Source organism: Diplotaxodon limnothrissa, linkage group LG9 (genome assembly GCF_057381915.1).
Source record: "Diplotaxodon limnothrissa isolate DT_005_m linkage group LG9, D_limnothrissa_male_GT1.1, whole genome shotgun sequence".
NCBI classification, from domain to species: domain Eukaryota; kingdom Metazoa; phylum Chordata; class Actinopteri; order Cichliformes; family Cichlidae; genus Diplotaxodon; species Diplotaxodon limnothrissa.
In genome coordinates this window covers 7,696,548-7,714,096 of record NC_140604.1, presented here as the reverse complement: position 1 = coordinate 7,714,096, position 17,549 = coordinate 7,696,548, and the positions used below count along the sequence as shown (strand labels likewise).

General features: G+C 44.2%; 1 protein-coding gene across 2 annotated transcripts in view; it reads right to left on the bottom strand.

The window, feature by feature from the left end:
* znf438 (zinc finger protein 438) overlaps positions 1–17,549 on the bottom strand; it is a 53,403-nt gene that overhangs the window by 24,798 nt on the left and 11,056 nt on the right. Inside the window, exons 1-2 of one of the 2 annotated variants that reach the window (XM_085361918.1) lie at positions 1,554–1,625; positions 1,364–1,449 (exon numbers count right to left, since the gene is read on the bottom strand). The gene's annotated coding sequence lies outside the window, so the exon portion shown is untranslated. Of the gene's footprint in view, positions 1–1,363; positions 1,450–1,553; positions 1,626–17,549 lie in introns of those variants that run through there. The other variant, XM_085361917.1, reaches the window with a different exon arrangement.

Below are 17,549 nucleotides of genomic sequence, written 5' to 3'. Positions count from 1 at the left end.
TTTGGCGCAGGCGTAGGCCAGTTAGACCCGACTGGTACAATGGAATCAGTGTGTGTATGTGTGCGTGCCTGTGCCGAGAGTTAATCACAAAACATTCTTTCATTTCTAAATCGCACCTCGGGGCCACTGTACATTACAGAGGCACCGATATGCTATGTGCAATGACATCTACTGCTTATTTCCATTCTCACTTGAGAAAAGTGCTCCATACGAGGGCTGGCCGCTCAGCTTCCGCATGCCAAAAAGCTTCTGTTGAAGTGTTGGTGCACTGCTGTGCATCATTTCTGATTTATCGTGGAGAAGTTCTCACTCGAGTGTTTAGATGGCTGAATGAAAACGAGATGCTTTTGCTCTCTTATCAGGGAGACAAGAAGTTAAACAAAGTTGTTTTGAAATCTAAATAGTCTGTGGAGGAGTATTAGGACCACGTTCAGCAGACGACAACTGTAATCTTCACATTTCGACTAATTTTGAAATTAAGATAAAATGAAGCTGCAGTTTAAAAGTAATCTTGTCACAACAAGTCACAGATTACTCATTTACACTCTGCCCGACTCTGCTTGGATCAGCTGGGTGTTGGTCATGATGGACCTACTACACAACCCTCACAGCGCGGTTCCTCCCATCTCTTCTTTACCTTTCTTGTCTGATATAAATGCCAATACCGATGTATCAGAAAACAGGCCGACAAAATCATGCAATAAGCTCTTTGTCTGTCCGTGTATACAGCCTACTGTGGTGACTGTTGTTCAGCAGGTGGGTAGGTTAGTGGGTCGGTCTCTTGCTCGTTCCAGTCCACATGCTTTAGTAGAGCCACTTCAGCAGCGACTGATCTCTGATGGGGGTCACCGCCCCTCGAGGAGTAGCATCGGGAATTGAAGCGTGGATTTCTTGCTCATTAGACAAATGTATAAACCACTACACTATGAAGGTTCTTAGTCTATACAGTCAATCAACCAATCAACCACTTACAAATAGATCTGATCTGAACTTTGGGTATAAACCACACCTGTCCACAGAAAAAACTTCTTCCATTCCAGCCACCATGGGCAAGACCAAAGAGCTGACAAAGGACATGACAGGACTGTAGACCTGCACGAGGCCGGACAGAGGTACGAGCCATCGACAAGAACCTTGGTGAGAAGGTGAAAAATGTTGCCAACTTTTTGATAAATAGAAGAAATTTCAATGTCAAACTCTGTGTTGTGTTGAAGTTCCAGTTCAAATATGCAATAAGTCTGAACAACTTTTCCTTGAAATAAAAATGCAGAAGCTTCTTACTGTGAAATCAACCGCTGTCACCCACGAAACAATATGTTAAGGAGTGGTTTGCTCTACGTGATCAAAGTCTTTTGGAACTTACAAATTTTCTTGCACGCTTAAATTTGCAGGTTGCAGAAGGGGGGGGATTATCCAACCAGTTCTATACATGCCACCAACGTGCGCCACCTAGAGGAAAGAAAAGCAGCACAAGTCAAGATTTAAACATTTCTCATTTATGTCCACAGACATTACAGCTTAGAAGCTTAATACGTAAAAGCAAAGAGATTTACATGATAGTTGTTTTGGTGTTAGCAGTTATCTGTTGCTGTCATATGGATCATTACACCGGCTCTGGTCTATCCTGCTGCTTTCAGGTGTCTCTGCAGGTCTTGCCCTCCTTCTCTGCCCGTCCCCTCTCAGCCCCGTAACCAGCAAGTGATGCCAGTGATTACACTTGATTAAGGCCTTCTACTTCAAACAGCCCCTGATATGGCGGATAGGATAAAGAGCAGGTTGAGTTCTGTGTTTGTGTCGGTGTGCATGTGTATTTGTGTTTGCCTAGATGGGAGGATGAACACCATTACACCTAGGCTTTGTGTACATACTATTGTAATGACAGCCTGTATAAAACATGCGGTGTTGTGTTGTTTATCATTAGGGGTGACTGTAGTTCATCGATGCAGTGTTTCTTCCCAGCCTAATTTTAAAAAGTTGTGGAAAACCTACTACCTTAACTTTGATTTAAAAGTCCAATTTTTAGACACGAGTGTGCCCCAACTCAACTACACCTAAATGCACCTACCTATGAGGCGGTGCCTCCTCATATGAGCTCCTCTGTATGTCTAAACCTGGGCATTGCCAAGCCCGTCATATTGCTTTCCATATTTTTCTAATCTCTAGGCAGAAAGAGGAGGACAAAAGTGTGAGGTGTCCCGCAGCTGCAGCACTGCAGCCTGAATTAGCCCCGACCACATGAAAAGCTTTCGTCTCTATTCCAGGCCAGGGCGGGAAAATTACAGCCCTACTCGCTTTACTCTAGCATTAAACCTCAATTAGTGCACAAGTACGCCGATGATGTCATCACCCAGGGACCCAAGAGCCCTGGAAAGAAGGGGCGCTGAACAGTGAGATACGCTCACAAACCACGTTGCTTCGAACTTTCGGGCCCGTCTTCTCAGCCGCTGAGAAACTCAGTTTGGCGAGGAATAAGGTGACGCTCGTGCGATACGGCCTGGAAAAACAAACGTGCAAAAGAGGCTTGTGGCCTGGTTTGGCTAAATTTACCAGGAATTTTAATTCTGAGATGTAACTCGAGGTTTCCCAAGAGGAGAGAGAGGTCAGCGAGGTAGGACAAGAAAAACTCTGGTTTGACCCTCGGTGACCTGGCAGGAGACAGAGGAGGAGGTGGATGAGGAGGAGGGTGACGAGGCCTGGCTTCTATCCAAAAAACACACTGAGAGTTCACGCTGCCCTTCTCTCAGCAAACCACTTACATTACACAACAAACTTACATAATCATATGGAGGACTACAAAAAGCCAGCTGTAACAGCACCATATCACAATGATGCTACACTTCATTATTGCTGTCACATATCTGAGCATTATTTCTGTTAATATAACTGACACTGGCCTTCATTACAGGTTTTGGAATGAGCTTTTTGGATACAGTTTTTTACTTTTAACTGGGAATCAGAGAACGTTTCCTTAAAGGACTGAAAAAGCCGTATCTGGAATTGATCAAATCGAAATCTTAATCAGAACCTATCCTGTGACAAGTGGTATAGTAACCTAACCTGACGTTTCTGCTTCTTGCTCCACCACCATTAACTGAATCGAATAAAATTTGAGAAAAACAATAAGAAATTCTAAAAGTAAGACCCAAGCTCTAATAAAGTAATTCCCTTTTATCAAAAACCCCAGACACAGCGCTCCCTGGATGTTTATTGTAATCTAAGGTAGTCCCCATGCTGTGGGGTCAATGTTCCTTCATGTCCTACAAAGAGGGGAGCGACTTCAGTGCAGCTCAGCATGGGATCACTCGCGGGCATCGCCTTGTACCCTTCTCTTTGTAACACCCTGTGAATAATGCATCGCAGCTCCCAGCAACTTCTCACAGGTTGTTTGAGCGAGCTGCTCGAGGACTACGGGTCCTCTTAGGTGTACCTCCACCTGAAGAGATGGATCACTCTCACATCTTCAAAGAGAAGTCAGTCAAACCATAGATTGTTAGTACCACCCCGTGGGTTTACAAAATGTTACTCGGTCTCTCACAGGTGCAGAGAAAGAGGATGGGGCCAGCATTTCTCAGAAAGTAGAACAAAAATTTTTTTCCCCTCTCCCATAGAGCCAAGCTCTGACAAAAACTTTGAGCAGCGGTGGGGGTGATGACGGGGGTGGTTGAGATCAAAAGCCTGCAAGTTCCTGGCGAGCGGACCCTATCAGCCGAGAGGGCCAAGGAGAGGAGGAGAGACAAGTGCTTCCCTTTTAAATTGATCCCACTGAGACCCTCAAGGTTCCCCTCGCAGGACTCGCAGAAAAGCGATAAAAATCTGGCCCTGTGGATCTGATGAGAGACTGGGAGGGGAGAAGGCTGAGAAGAAAGACTGTTTCGGGGGGGAAAGAGCGGCACAGAAAGAACAGAGAGGCACAGCGAGAGGAGATCAAGGAGAGACGAGAAGGGTGGGCTCATCCTCTGAAGGTGCATCCAGGCGGCGCCGTCGTGTGCCAGCGAAGAACCAGAGCAGTGAGGACCGGCACTATCAGCTATCTAAACCCATGTTACACGTCTGATCATGTGCTCAACCAATCAACCGTGGGTGTATCTTTATTATGCTCGGGTCCTGGCAGCCTGAAATATTGGCTCCTTCCGAGCTGGCCTGAGATCAGACTCTGGATGAGGCCGGTGTCGTTATCCGCAGCATGCTGGGGCCTCAAAGGAACACGCGCTATCAGAGCAACCCAGAGACCCCACAGCGTGCCAGACTCACCACAGACCTGCCCGAGTCGCCAACACAAACACCCAAATGTGCTCAATAAGGTGCTGTGAATTTGCATTTCCTTTCCAGGTCCACTGGATGTAGTTCATAGTAGAATAGAAAAGTTATTATCAGCAGGGGGTCCCAGTTATCAAAAGCAGCAAATGGGTGCGTCTTGTCAAATGTGACAGAAAAAATAAAGAAAATAATCATCTGCAAATCTCATTTATCACAAATTAGACTATGTAGATTCTGAAACGTCCACAGGAAGCTCTTGGTCTTCATTAGATGATGAAATAAAGCATACCTGGTTACAACTGAATAACTGAAATACATAGTTAGGTTTATAGTTTAAATTCAGATCCTAGACTGTGCTCACAGGTTTTTCCCCTGCTTGTGCCTTAAAACAAACACAAAATGAGAATAAATAACAGAAACAGTCACCCAAAGAGCCAGTTTATAGCGCCAACATGTTATGGAAGTCCTGTGACGGGTATGTTTCCTGCAGGGTCATCCTGGTAAAAACTGGGGATGTCTGAAAAAGATTTAAATTGCAGTGACAGAGCCATGAGTTTAAAGGCTGTAAACTTCTATCCAATAATATACGAGAAGAATTTACTCTATCATAATTAGCTTCTTTTTTTGTGGGCAGTTAATGCTATATGTAGACTCACTGCATACCAAGTATTTCATTTCATAAACCTTTTCAATTAAATATAAACTTTATGTATTTGATTGGCAGGCACAGTAGGATCTGGATGGCACTGTGTGCACTATACTGCTCTTTGCTACTCCACCAACAGCTGCATACGAGTGTGAACCCTCGGGCTCAAAGTGTGCTTGAAAACAACTAGTTTATATGACGTGCCTCTGACCGTCAGACAGAAACATTTTGCACCTTTTTTTCTCAAATGGTGGCACTCGAAGGCGGGGTGGCATTGCGGATGTCGTGGAGAGGCGATAAGGGATAATTGTGTAACTGTGGGGATAATGACACACGTTTTCACACGGCTTCGCACGGAAGCCACTTGTGGTGATGCCCGTGGTTGTAAACATGAAAACTGAACAGCCACGTGCAATGCTGCGAGCTGAGAGTGCTGCAGAAAGCTGCAGAAATGTTCGGACACCACGTAGCAAGAGGTGTGGAGGAAGGAAGGTTCAGATGCCGTCCGACCTGCCGACAGCCTTCTGTTTTTTGAAGAGCACACCGGCTCCTTTATTTCCATCTCTGTGACTCACTGCATCAAGCACACAAAAAGACAGGAGCTCTTGGAAAGAGACTTAGGAGGCAGTGGGATGCTGCCTGGAGGATGATGGCATGCTCTCTGCACCACTTTCAACTTTGGACATTCAGAACAGCTATAAACACTTTTGCTTTTAGACACGGTCAGACACACTGTATGAAGCGTGAAGTATTTAATTTTAGGCATTCTGAGCCTGTTAGCGGGAGCAGGAGGCGGCAGGTGAGAGGTGAAGTCAGAAGGAAGCAGGCGGAGGAAACGTGAGCAGAGAAAAAGAAACATTCCTTGACTCGGCCAGAAAGAGGCCTGGTGGGCTAACTCTGAGCAGTTTACCCCAGCGTCATGATGTGAGTGACTAGATAACAGAGCTCCATCTGATAATCACATACTCTGCTATTACACTTCTTAGCTGTGTGACTGTAGCAGGCCAGAATAAGACAACCAAACTGTGATGGATAGCCCACGCTGAGCAAGAATAACTTACAGCCTCATAAATAAGCAGATCTCTACTAATAGGATTACAGTAGCCCTGAGGCTGACACCCCCCCTCTACCAGCCACGCTCCTCCTCTCCTTATGACAAGCACCCTGAAATCACGTCAGCGTTCGACATCAATATTTTGACATTTCATTCAGCTGACTCTCCAGACGGAGCCATTTATTTAATTAGCTGAATCAAAATTGGCAGGAGCGGCAAATTCAAAGTTAACGTGACTGGGGCTCAGTTGCCACAGGTAACCTTTTTGGAAGGACTTACTGTGGCAAATTGATTGCTGAGAGCGCAGACTCATCATGAGTGCTAATTTTCAGAAGCGGCGCACGGCGGAGCAGGGAAATAAGAGGCTCTATTTATAACAGAAGGAAACAGCAGAGGGGGATTAGCCTGTCATTAGAATAAAAGAACCCAGAAGAAGAATCAATTTCAAGGTTTAAAAAGCTGACAAACTCAGTTCACTCGCTCGCTCGCTCTCCATCCTTCGCTGCTTCTTTCACCTCGGACAGACCAGCCTACAGTCGGCCACATATGAGCTTTCATTGAGGCGCCAAGCTCGGATTTCTCCCTCTTCTGCCTAAATGGAAAACTAAAACAGTTGTGTTGTTTTATTCTAACAACGCCGTTGCTCCAGTCACCTGAAAAGTATCACACTGCTGCTTTTTGATTTAAGGAAATATTCCATCATTTTACTTTCTGTGGGTTTGACTTTGTGGGGAACAAATAGCATTGAAAGCTTGGTTAATCCACACTCAGTATTTTGTTTTTCAAAAATATCATCCAGCCAGATAATCCTAGCAGAGCTGTCACTATCACTACATTAAATCTCTTTGGCATGAGCCGCTTTGTTTACAGATTTCACGCTGCTCATTTCAGTGTTCGCCTCCTACAGAGGGAAGTGAGTGTGTTTGATTTAGAGGCAGATGAAATACTAAAGATGGCATAACCGAACGTGTGCGGTTCACCTCTTATTGCAGATGAAAATAAGGAGGAGGACAATGACGACTCCCGTGCCAAAATCTTTCATCGAAGGTGATGATAGTCCTGCGCTGCCAGGAAGCTGTGACAGCATCCAGGAGACAACATAATAAAACTAAACTGCACGGCAACAACAAAGAAAGTCTCACTTTTAGCAAGTCATGCTCACTAATTTTACTCTTGGTCTTTAAAAGAGCAGCTTTGCACAACAGTTCAAACTAATTAATATTTATCTCATGCCGGGCCTTAGTTCATCCACTGTATGAAACCAGCTGTTTTAGGTCTTGTCCCTGTGTGTCTAGGACACAATTTTAGGTTTAGCATTCTTATACAGGGCTTTCTATATGTGAGGGCACATGTAAGAATCACGTTTCTAGGCTTTTAGTCCATTTTCAACCAACAAATCATTGAGTTGACCTTCAAGGCCTTGGTGGATTGTAAGCCTGACTTTACTGGATTGTTAACATGACCCCACTCTACACCCCTACAAAATTTGATCACAGTATATCTGAAACTTTTCCAGCTACTTGTTTGCGAATAGAATGTCAGCAAAAACCACCAAAAAAACCTCCTTGGCAGAGATAAGAATAGAGAAGCTGTCTGAAACTCTGAATTCACCACTGTAACAGTGTATTTCAGAAAATAAAGAAGGCCATTTTAGATAAGACACTGAGGCACTATAAGCGTCATATGATTTGCATCGTTGTAGCTGTAAAACTGTGAGGATGACCACCATCACTGTGAAACATACACTCTAAAATCCCAGAGTTGCTCAGCGAGGTCACAGCATCCAACTCCTGTGCTGCCAGTGACTTTGTCACCTCTCCTTTCCATCAACAGCTCACTGAATTATGTGACATTTTCATTACTGGCACGCTACCTGGTCTACCTCCAGGTGTGCATAATGGAGACAGCCTTGGAAAACCACCATCTCCCAGCATGCCGTTGGGAATTGGACCAGGAAGGAAGCTTAGAGCCGATTACCAGGCCGAGAGGCAACCCAAACTGTGTCATCTTCCCACTCCCTCAGCACAGAGCCCTCACCCCCCTGACCCAGGCCATCATGTGCCCGGGTGAAACACGGGGCACGTCTCTGGGACAGGAACCGCACAGGAAGCAGCGCAACTCGACAAGGACGGAAACTCGCGAATCGGGGGAGAGGGCTGGTGGTGAGAACAAATCGCAGAAAAGTAAACTTTTCCACCAACGCCACATCGCAGCAGAGGAGAGGCAAGCGGGGCGGGGGCACCGGCGCATTCCTCATTTGGGGAAGCAGCTAAGCTGGCTGTAGGAGGCGGCAGCGGAGGGATTTAGCGGGCCTCAATAGCGAGGATGAAATGAAAACGGGCTCGCAGTGTCGCTTTCAGAGGATGCTGCCAAGAGTCGTCACATTACTGATACAGAGGCAGGAAAACAGATTCAATTAATACACTGCAGCAGACAGTAATGCTGGACTCTTCAATCCAATCCGCTTAGAGAACATCTTAATAGCGCATGAGAAGGAAGAATATTGTGCTAATCTGTCTTGTCTGCGGAGCGCTCCGACATCCCCCATTGATGTTGACATCCCTTTAACATGAGGTTAGTGGGTGTTTGGCCTCCCCTCCAGTCATTTGTGAGCTGCAGAGCCTGGAAATGATTAGGCCTGGGAGGGCAATTAGCCGGAGCATCGCCGAGCTAAATATAGTCCAGCTTGGACTGTTGCTCCTGGGTCACATCTACACTGCAGCCTCTACCCAGGCATGTTAGCGCAATCTGGATCCCGTTTTGTTTTATGACTGATGCGAAGGCCGCGCTGACTCAGGCCAGATAACATAACTCAGCCGTCGATCAGGTGTCTCCAGGGGAAAGGGAGTGGGAAGGAATCGCGTAAGGAAGAATAAAGAGATGAAGTTTAAAAGAGAAGCACATGTTAACCGTGATGTTCAGAAAATACCAGTCGACTCTATGAGCTGTACAATCGAAACCTTTTGGACTTCTTTCGTAACAAGCTGCCTCAAATGAAGCATGGTTGGGAAAACATGCTTTCCCACAGCCTTACAGCAGCTAAATGGTATGCAGGGAAAGAATTCTTTCCCATCGCACAGCTCCCTGCCCCGCCAGTCCCCTCTAGTATCTCCAACCCCAAGTAAAGAAAAAAAAAAAAGAAGAAAAAAAGGGGGAGATTTTATCCTTAAAAACAGGAGGTTCGCCCACTCGTACACCTGGGACGGCTCTTGGATGGAGGAGGCAAGCTAGAGGGTTATAAGAGCCTGGGAATGTTTAACATCAAGAAAGCAATCAGAACGTAGCCGGAGCTCTGGGAATTAAGACAGGAAACATGGAGAGTAACCCCTTCCAGACCGAGAGGAAGGAGAAGAGGAAGTGATTTAGGTTTGGTGGCAAATTCATACTGCTACCTGAAAGTGTAAACTTCATTTCCGCAGATCTAAATGAAGCCATTTCACAGAAGGACTTTTTAAGGACCTGAAAAGTTTCACTTGTGCCTTCTTAGCCAGATCTCTGCTGCCTACATCAGTGATCACAAGGCTGATGAGGGGCTCAAACATAATACAAGAAAAGCACTGGAAAAATTAAAAAAAAAAGCTCAACATAGGCTCTGCTTCAACTTCCCCATCACTGGTTTGACCTGGTGTATCTTTCAGCACAGTATACTTGTGTAGACCGAGGTGAAACATAAGTGGAAATGTTCTGGCACTACACTGAGCTCAGCACAAATTGTACAAGACAGCTCAGGAAACAGAGGTTTGCTTTGTGCCCTGAGCAGAGAGCATTTATCATCCAATAAAACCTGCAGTAAGAGACCTATTCCTGCACTGTCCTCTGACCCACAAGTGGCATCAAACAAGACCAAGTGCCCATAGGAACTCAGGAAATACATGATAGCGAGAATTTTTTGGTTAAATTTAACTTATAATTGGGAAAATAAGTTGAAAATCAACACGTAAATTTTTTTAAACTTGGTCAAAATCCTCCCAGCTGTATAGAGTATTTTCTTGGGTCTCCGTATCAACTTTGAAATTCTAGTATCGTGACAACCCTATAAACTATATCAGTGGCCTCACCCCCAGACTCTGTTTTCATTATGGAAAGCATGACAGTGGGATTGAGGAGATCCTTAAAGTGTTCCTTCCATCACTTGACCGTAGCATCAGTTGAGGTCAACAGCATTCCCACTGTATCGTGTATAAGTAGAGCACTGCTTCCCCCTCTGACAATTTGCAAGAATCATTTTGAGGCTGACAAAAGTGTTGATCCGTGGTCTTAAACTAATCCCAGGGGAGTGGGCCTTCCGGTATCTGACCTGGTACCTCTCCCAGCATCTGTCAGCTACCTCTAGGGTCCCACAGGCTAACCAAGTCCAATAAGACCCCTCCGTCAGCCTGACAGATCCTTTCTGGTGTTCATCACCTGGATCTGGGTTTACAGGCACTAACGATTTTGGACTCCCTCAGATTGCAATCGAAGCTCTACTGGGAATTAAAGATCTCATGGACGGGCACCTCAAGCAGACATACCCATGCTATAGCTCCACCCACTTGTTCTTTTAAACCTTTTGTAAGCTGCAAACAATCACTAGAAATCTAGCTGCTAGTGGCTGGTAGCAATAGGTCTCTAACTTTTTCTGACATGCCCCACTTTCCAATTTTTATGAATTATTAATACTAAAAAACCATCCAATCTGAATTTTTGTTGACCCACAGTTGAGACTTACAGGCTTAAAGTGAGGATGAGGAGAGCTAAATGCCTTTATGAGCAGAAATTTGTTTTTCAAGCAATCACTGTCTTGTTTGATTTTCACAGTTAACAAGCTGCGATTTCAAATAATGGTCAGACTAGAAATCTGCCCCAAGCAGCAACATTATTGATTACTTTTAAAGATGAATCAGTCATTTGTTGTGTCCATAAAATGTCAGAACATAGTGAAAAATGGCTGTACTCTCATTAAAGCCTCTCATTAATAATGCCATCACCAGTAATTATTGGGTATTATTATTAAATTAGCCATTTTTTTCAGTTGCTTGCCCAATTATTCTACATCCAACTGCTTATACACCTACAGTACATTCACAGTATTCAGTAGATCTCAAGATATTTTTCTTGGAATCACAGACTTGCTGATGGTGCAAGAAAAAAGTAAAGACATTCACAAAGTAATAAAGATTTAACATTTTGAAACATAACACATATATGCAATTCTGTCCCAGTTCAAGTAGGAAAACCTCAGGACCGGGAAACAAATAGTTTGAAGGAGAAAAACTGTACATAGCAGTGTACCAAGCAGTAACTTCCAGAACAGGAAAGTAAAGCCAATACTGTAGTTAATCAAATACCCACTTGAGGGTGTCTTCAAATGTGAATCAATGGGTTTTGGGGAGTTGGAAGCCCGATGGACTGAAAGTCGTTCCTGTTCCACTTCTTTGAGGTCTTTTTGAAGTCCACCGCCTGGGGTGCATGCGCAGTTGGTTCATTGTAATATAAAGTGTCTGTGGATGAGCGTCTGCGTTCGAAACAAACTGGCACGGACGTGGACATCCACATGAATCCTCGTTGACACAGTCTGATGACAGAATTAACAACACTTGGACCCAAAAATGGACCCAAGCGGACTCTAGCAGACTAGAGAGACACGTGAAGTATAACGCAGGCCATGTTAAAATTACCAAGATCAGTGACAAAATAAGCATGTTTAGGGTCAGGTACAAAAATTTGTTATGGTCTCAATAGCCAATTTCCCTTTTCATCAAAACTGTACAGGAAGGTAGCCATCTGCTGGACTCACCTCCGTTAAGTCTCATCTTGAACTGTGCACACTCTGTGCTGCTGATGCCTTTGAGCCTTTTGATCGAACAATCTCATAATAAAAACAGCATGCTGCGCGGTACAGCCTGCCCAAGAAGCTCATGCTTCAGTTTTAGTGAATGAAATTTTAGTATTTCATTTGTCAGATATGTTCGGATATTTCGGTTTATTTCACACCTCAAACATTTAGTAAACAATTAAGCAAATACAAGTAATCTGCAATAAATTACAGGTAGTAAGAAAATAAACTACTAACTTTTTTACACTACGTCCGCACCTACACGAGTATCTTTGAAAACGCAGCTGTTTCGTCCACACGTAAACGGCGTTTCGAATCACCGAAAACTGAGATTTTTTAAAACTCCTTTTTTGTGTTTACCTGTGGACGAGGAATACAGAGTTCGTCACACAACGTCAAAGGTATGTGCCTTCCACGTCACGCTGTGCGCCACGTTATTGTTTACATGAGATGAATTGCAGAATGGCAGATAGAGACAAAATACTGTTAATCTGACTATCTTCGGTTTTTACAGGCTTACATACACACACGCAGCTACTGTTCTTCTATTTAGAAAGGCAGAGGCGTCACGGTGTGATTATTTTACATGTAGTTGGTTTTTTTTCCTGTGTAATAATATTCAACATTGCTATCAATACACTTTTCAAAACATGCCTCTCTGTGCAAAATGGGTTTAAAAACATAAACAGCTGTGGGATCCTGTTTGTCCGTGATTTAGACGGGGGGAACAAATCGCGGCAGGATCAGCCTGATGTTATTTATATCCCGCTGTAACTTTACTGTATAAAGAGCTAAAATCTCCAAAATGTCAGGAGTAGTTAGTCATTACAACGAGTGTTTGTGAACTAAAAATCAAGAATGTGGGATACTGTTTGTCCGTGATTTGAAGAGCCCAGCGAAAACCAATTCTGCAGGGGAGACCTACCTCGGCACTTGTGCAGGTGAAACCAAAGGGAAGATTGGCTTCACTATATTTTCTAGTCTTTGGTTTAGAATGAAGTTGGTTTGGAAACATATTCACTGATGCTTCATCTCCTGCTTTGCGTTTCTGTGGCCGCCCCGTGCTAGCAGTGTCCAAGCGTTTTGTTTTTTCTCCCCCTTTTCATTCCGCCCCCCCTGCAATGGCTCTGCGCCCCCCCTAGGGGGCGGGCCCCACACTTTGGGAAGGTCTGCGTTAGCTGGTGACTCAGCACTCCAACCCCCCCTTGCTCAAAAAACCCCAAAAAAACCCAACTAAACTAAACTAACTGCAGCTAAACCAGAGAGTTCAAAATCCTTAGAGACACTGCAGGGAAACAATGCTACAAAATGCCCTTTTTTCATGAATGAGTTTCACAATAGAGGTCAACCAGTCAACCACTCACCAATCCACAATCTCTTTTACACTTCCCTTAATTCCCAACAAGCTTTCTACTTCTAGAAGAAACTCAGGAAAGAGACAGGCATAGGGAAAAGTCTAAACAGTACATGCTAGCACCACCTAAATAGCACCTACCAGAAAAAGCACACTGGGCATAATCCCAGCCATAAATCGTATCCACTTCTTGCCCACCATATGAAATTCCCTGTAAGCCCTAACATTATGGCCATACCTAAAGATAGCAGTCCAGCTTGTAGGAGCAGAATAAAACTGGAAAATACATCCATCATAAAGAGGAGGAGGTTATTTTGGCAGTGTGCGGAGATGATAAAAGTGCAGACATACTCAGTGCCCCGTTTCTAAACTGTTTGTTAATCTATCATTTGGCACAAGGAGGAATGAGATAACAATACGACGTGGCTTACGGTGAGCGTGGCCGCCGTGCAAAGATCGAAGCGTGTCCTTGGAGTGACATTATTTATTGAAATAAATTCACTCAAGCTGAAATGTGTATAGCGAATGCATTATGAACAGCGCTTCTGATGGAGTGGAGAGCGCATTAACTCACCGTAACATTGCCTTGCTCTTTTCAACAGATGTCCCTTGTGTGACACACGGCGGGGAAAAATGGAGAGGAAAAGGTCTGAACGCTTTAAATTAGCCCTTTCACAAATGGAAGGGATTTTCCATTTGATGGCCTATTTGAACGTATAGACAATTCTGTGAGCCGAGATTCCGATCTTAATTACTTCGTTAATTAGCTGTGATTCATGGGGAAAAGCCTTGCCCTACCCAAAGTCCCTCTGTATTGCTTAGGGGGTTTCCAAGAAGCTCTCACATCCTCACTGACTTTTTAAAGCACCAATCTTGCACTTGTGACACTGTCTGCCTTTGCTGAAGGGCCCCCTCCCCAAAAAAGAAAATGTCAGCAAACCCCACAGAGCCAGAGAGCCTTCGAATTCTACTGCCTGAGGAAGGCAAAGCAGATCGGGCCTTCTGCTACTCCCCGTCATTCCCTGATCCACCACGGACTCAGATCACAGGGATGCATTCCACAGATTTATGTTTATCGTTTTCCAATGAAAGAGTGATAGCCGGTGCAACTGCCCTGCACTGCTCCTCTCTCTCTGTGTGATAAATATAAAATATGGCCACTCGTGCTGGCTGCTTAAACTTGGCCGATCGTTGGAGCATTTAGTTAATCGGAGAAAAGCAGCATGAATAAAAAATAAATAAATAAAAAAAAACCTCTCAGGACAAAACGACAAGGCTTTGTCCAAACACCCCAACAAGAAGTTCTCACTCAACAAGATGGATCAAGCCTGTTCCCTGTCATGCTGCATCCGGATTATGTGCCACCTACAGCGCTTAGTATCTCGGACAGCCAGGGCAGAACTTGGGGGGGGGGAGTAGGCGTTCTGGCATGCAGGTTAGCTTTGAGAGAGCAGCAGGCTAACAAAAAGGAAAGGTAAGGTCCAGCTGAGGCAGCTGCTTGCTATTACTCCATCCCAACCCCCCCAACTCCACTCTTCTCTGGCAGGAAATAAGCAATCATTTAGTACTGACAGGTACATGCTGAACCGCTGCTATCTTTGCTCTGAATCCAACCAAAAACTGGATTACAGCAGTTTAGTATTAACCTTAAGCGTCTTAAATACCTGTGCCGAGGTTAGCCTCATGGCTTTTAGAGTGTGAGCATATATTTTCCTGAGCAGGATAAAACGTGAAGTAACGCTGGCGTTCCACACTGAAGTGATAGAGATCCAACTTCTGCTTTTAACAGAAAAAAGCATCTTGCACAAGGAAAGATATCAGATTTAAGTGTTTTCGGTGCGTGCGTTTGTGTAGTTGCCACTGAGACAGAAAAACATAACTGCAAACAAAGAAAAAGAAAATAGAAGGGGAAAAAAGCTCTTCTCAAACATGCAAGGTGCTTTTCTGGTTGTGAAAAGCAGTAATTTAGAGGTCTCTGGTGAGCCGCACAGGGTTCAGCGTGTCCAACAGGATTCGAAGTGTAGCTGCAGATCTGCCTTAATGCACTGCCAGGTCACCGTTTCTGTGTGAAAATGGCAATGCAAGGACAGTGTGACTGCTTGTAGCTTGGGGCAAATAAACAAGGTGGTAGTAGAACGAGGGAGGGGGGGGGAGGCAAGAATGACTGCCAACCGGTCATGCTGCAGTGTAAATCCATGTCTGTTAAGACTCATTATGGGGACTTCAAAGAATTTAAGAGATGGGAACAACAGCTTCAAGCTGCCATTTCATTATTGAACCAAATGGGAAAATGTGATCACAGATCCCTCTTTGTTCCTCCTTATGGCATCAAAGAAAACATTACAGTGTTTGCCACTGAGCTAGATTGAGTAGATCTAACTTGTAAATATTAGTTTACAAGTTTCTCCTCTTGTCTCAGTAGTAAGCTGCAATTAACTCCAACTCCGATGTCACGGAGTTACTGTTCTGCAGCCTCAGCACAGAGGAGCGTAGCTCTCCAACCCACAGCTGACCTCCAGAGCCCAACGACTACAGCTGCCAGCTGCAGTCCATGACAGTGGAGTTAGGGACCACGTCCGTCTGCAGCAGCAACAACATGGACAGGCCAGCCGTTAGATTTAAAAAACAGAAGAACAACTGAACTTTCAGATTCAGGGAGGGTTGCCCACCAGGAAACTGATCACAGACGAGTTGGGAGAAAAGAATGATAAAAATAAAAACACGCAAAGAAAGTGTATGTGTGCAAAACAATATGTCGTTATCATTACATTATCATTTTAACCAGTTAGATCACTACCAGATGTGCTATGATTACCAAGTGAAATCTTGAGAAGTTCATCCAAGTTCATCCATCAGTTCATCCTCAAGTACAAATACATCTCCTCCTGGTGCTCCTGAGACATCACATCCAGAAGAATAGGATGGACATGAAGTCACTGTGGTAAAGTTCTTCCTTTCCCTAAAGACAATGTTTAAGAGGTGAAGAGAATAGGATCGATGCACCAAAAGGGAAGGAACAAGCTCAAGTTTACAAGGTTACAAGACTCCTTTGGAAATATTAAAAACATCTAGACAGAACTAGTTATAGCTCACAACAAACAATGGAAGGAAAATTAAAAATAAAACCATATGCAAACACTTACTTAGATTGGTGGTAGATCAAGAAATTACACACGAACAGAAAAAGCACCCATATAGTTCTCTTATATGACTGTTAGGATCAGCCTGCTCTTATACTAGCTGTAGCCTATGGACAAACATCCACTACCCTACTCAAATCAATGGGGAAAAAATCATAATAAAACTATATACTTACATATGGTATAAACTGCTTAGTGCTTTCAGCCTACATGGAGAAAATCAGTTGAGTTGCAGTCAAAACTGCAGAACCGAGAACATGTCAAACTTTGGTCAATTTCAACTAAACTATAAGCTCAGGAGGAACATCAGTGTGGTTGAAAAGAAGAAAAAGGTTTCTCTTACTCTCCTCATAAACAGGGAGGCTGTACTGAGGGCCAACCTGGAGCTATAAGTGACTGAGTGACACTATGACACCCACAATGCCCAGCCTGCAAGGTTTTTGTTTTAGGCCGCTGCTCTTCACCATCTAACTAACAGAAACCAATTTTATTCTTCAATACACAAACTACAGCCAACACACAATATAAATAATAAGTAAATACATTTAAAGTAAAACAGAACTTCAGTTTGCACTGATGCTAAAAAAAACCTATAGTCAAATTATACCTTAAGTGACAGCCTCTTGGCAGCTTTATATTCAGAATAACAGGCTACAGACCAACACAGGAGATGTAGAGAATGCAAACTTAATATTAGAAGACAGGGCAATGAAACGTCCTCCCTTTAACTTAAATAGCCTCATCCTTGTCCTAAATTTCCCAAATGTATTATTCTTTCCAAAGAAATAAATCAAATCTAACATTAGCATGGCTGATGACACCGTGCCAAGGCGGCTAGGGCAAAATAAAAATGCCCACATACAGATAGGAGCAAACAAGCAGTCAGCTCTGTTGTTCTGTCTGCGAAAGCCTTGCAGGCCCTCGGGCTCGGGAACCACTTCTCCCACTACAAACAGCTCTGCGCTCGGGCCCCAGATGTCTCATTACTGTAAAACAAGCAGAAAGATGAGCGACGTACAAGCCACTGGCCCACAACGCTGCCTCCCTTTCAATTAGAAAGGATTAGCTTAGCCTGAGCGGGCCTTCCTGTGCTGTGATATGCTACCTTGCCTCGTGCAGGACAGCCATATGTCAGAGTTAAATAAATTACAGAGGAGCTGAAAAGCTTGGCGATAGCAGAAAGGGAGTTATGGCTCCACTGAAGTGCACAACAGGCTTAATGGGAGTAGGATGCTATAGCCTCTATAAAACTTTACACCCAATGAAAGGGGGCGTGGGCAGAG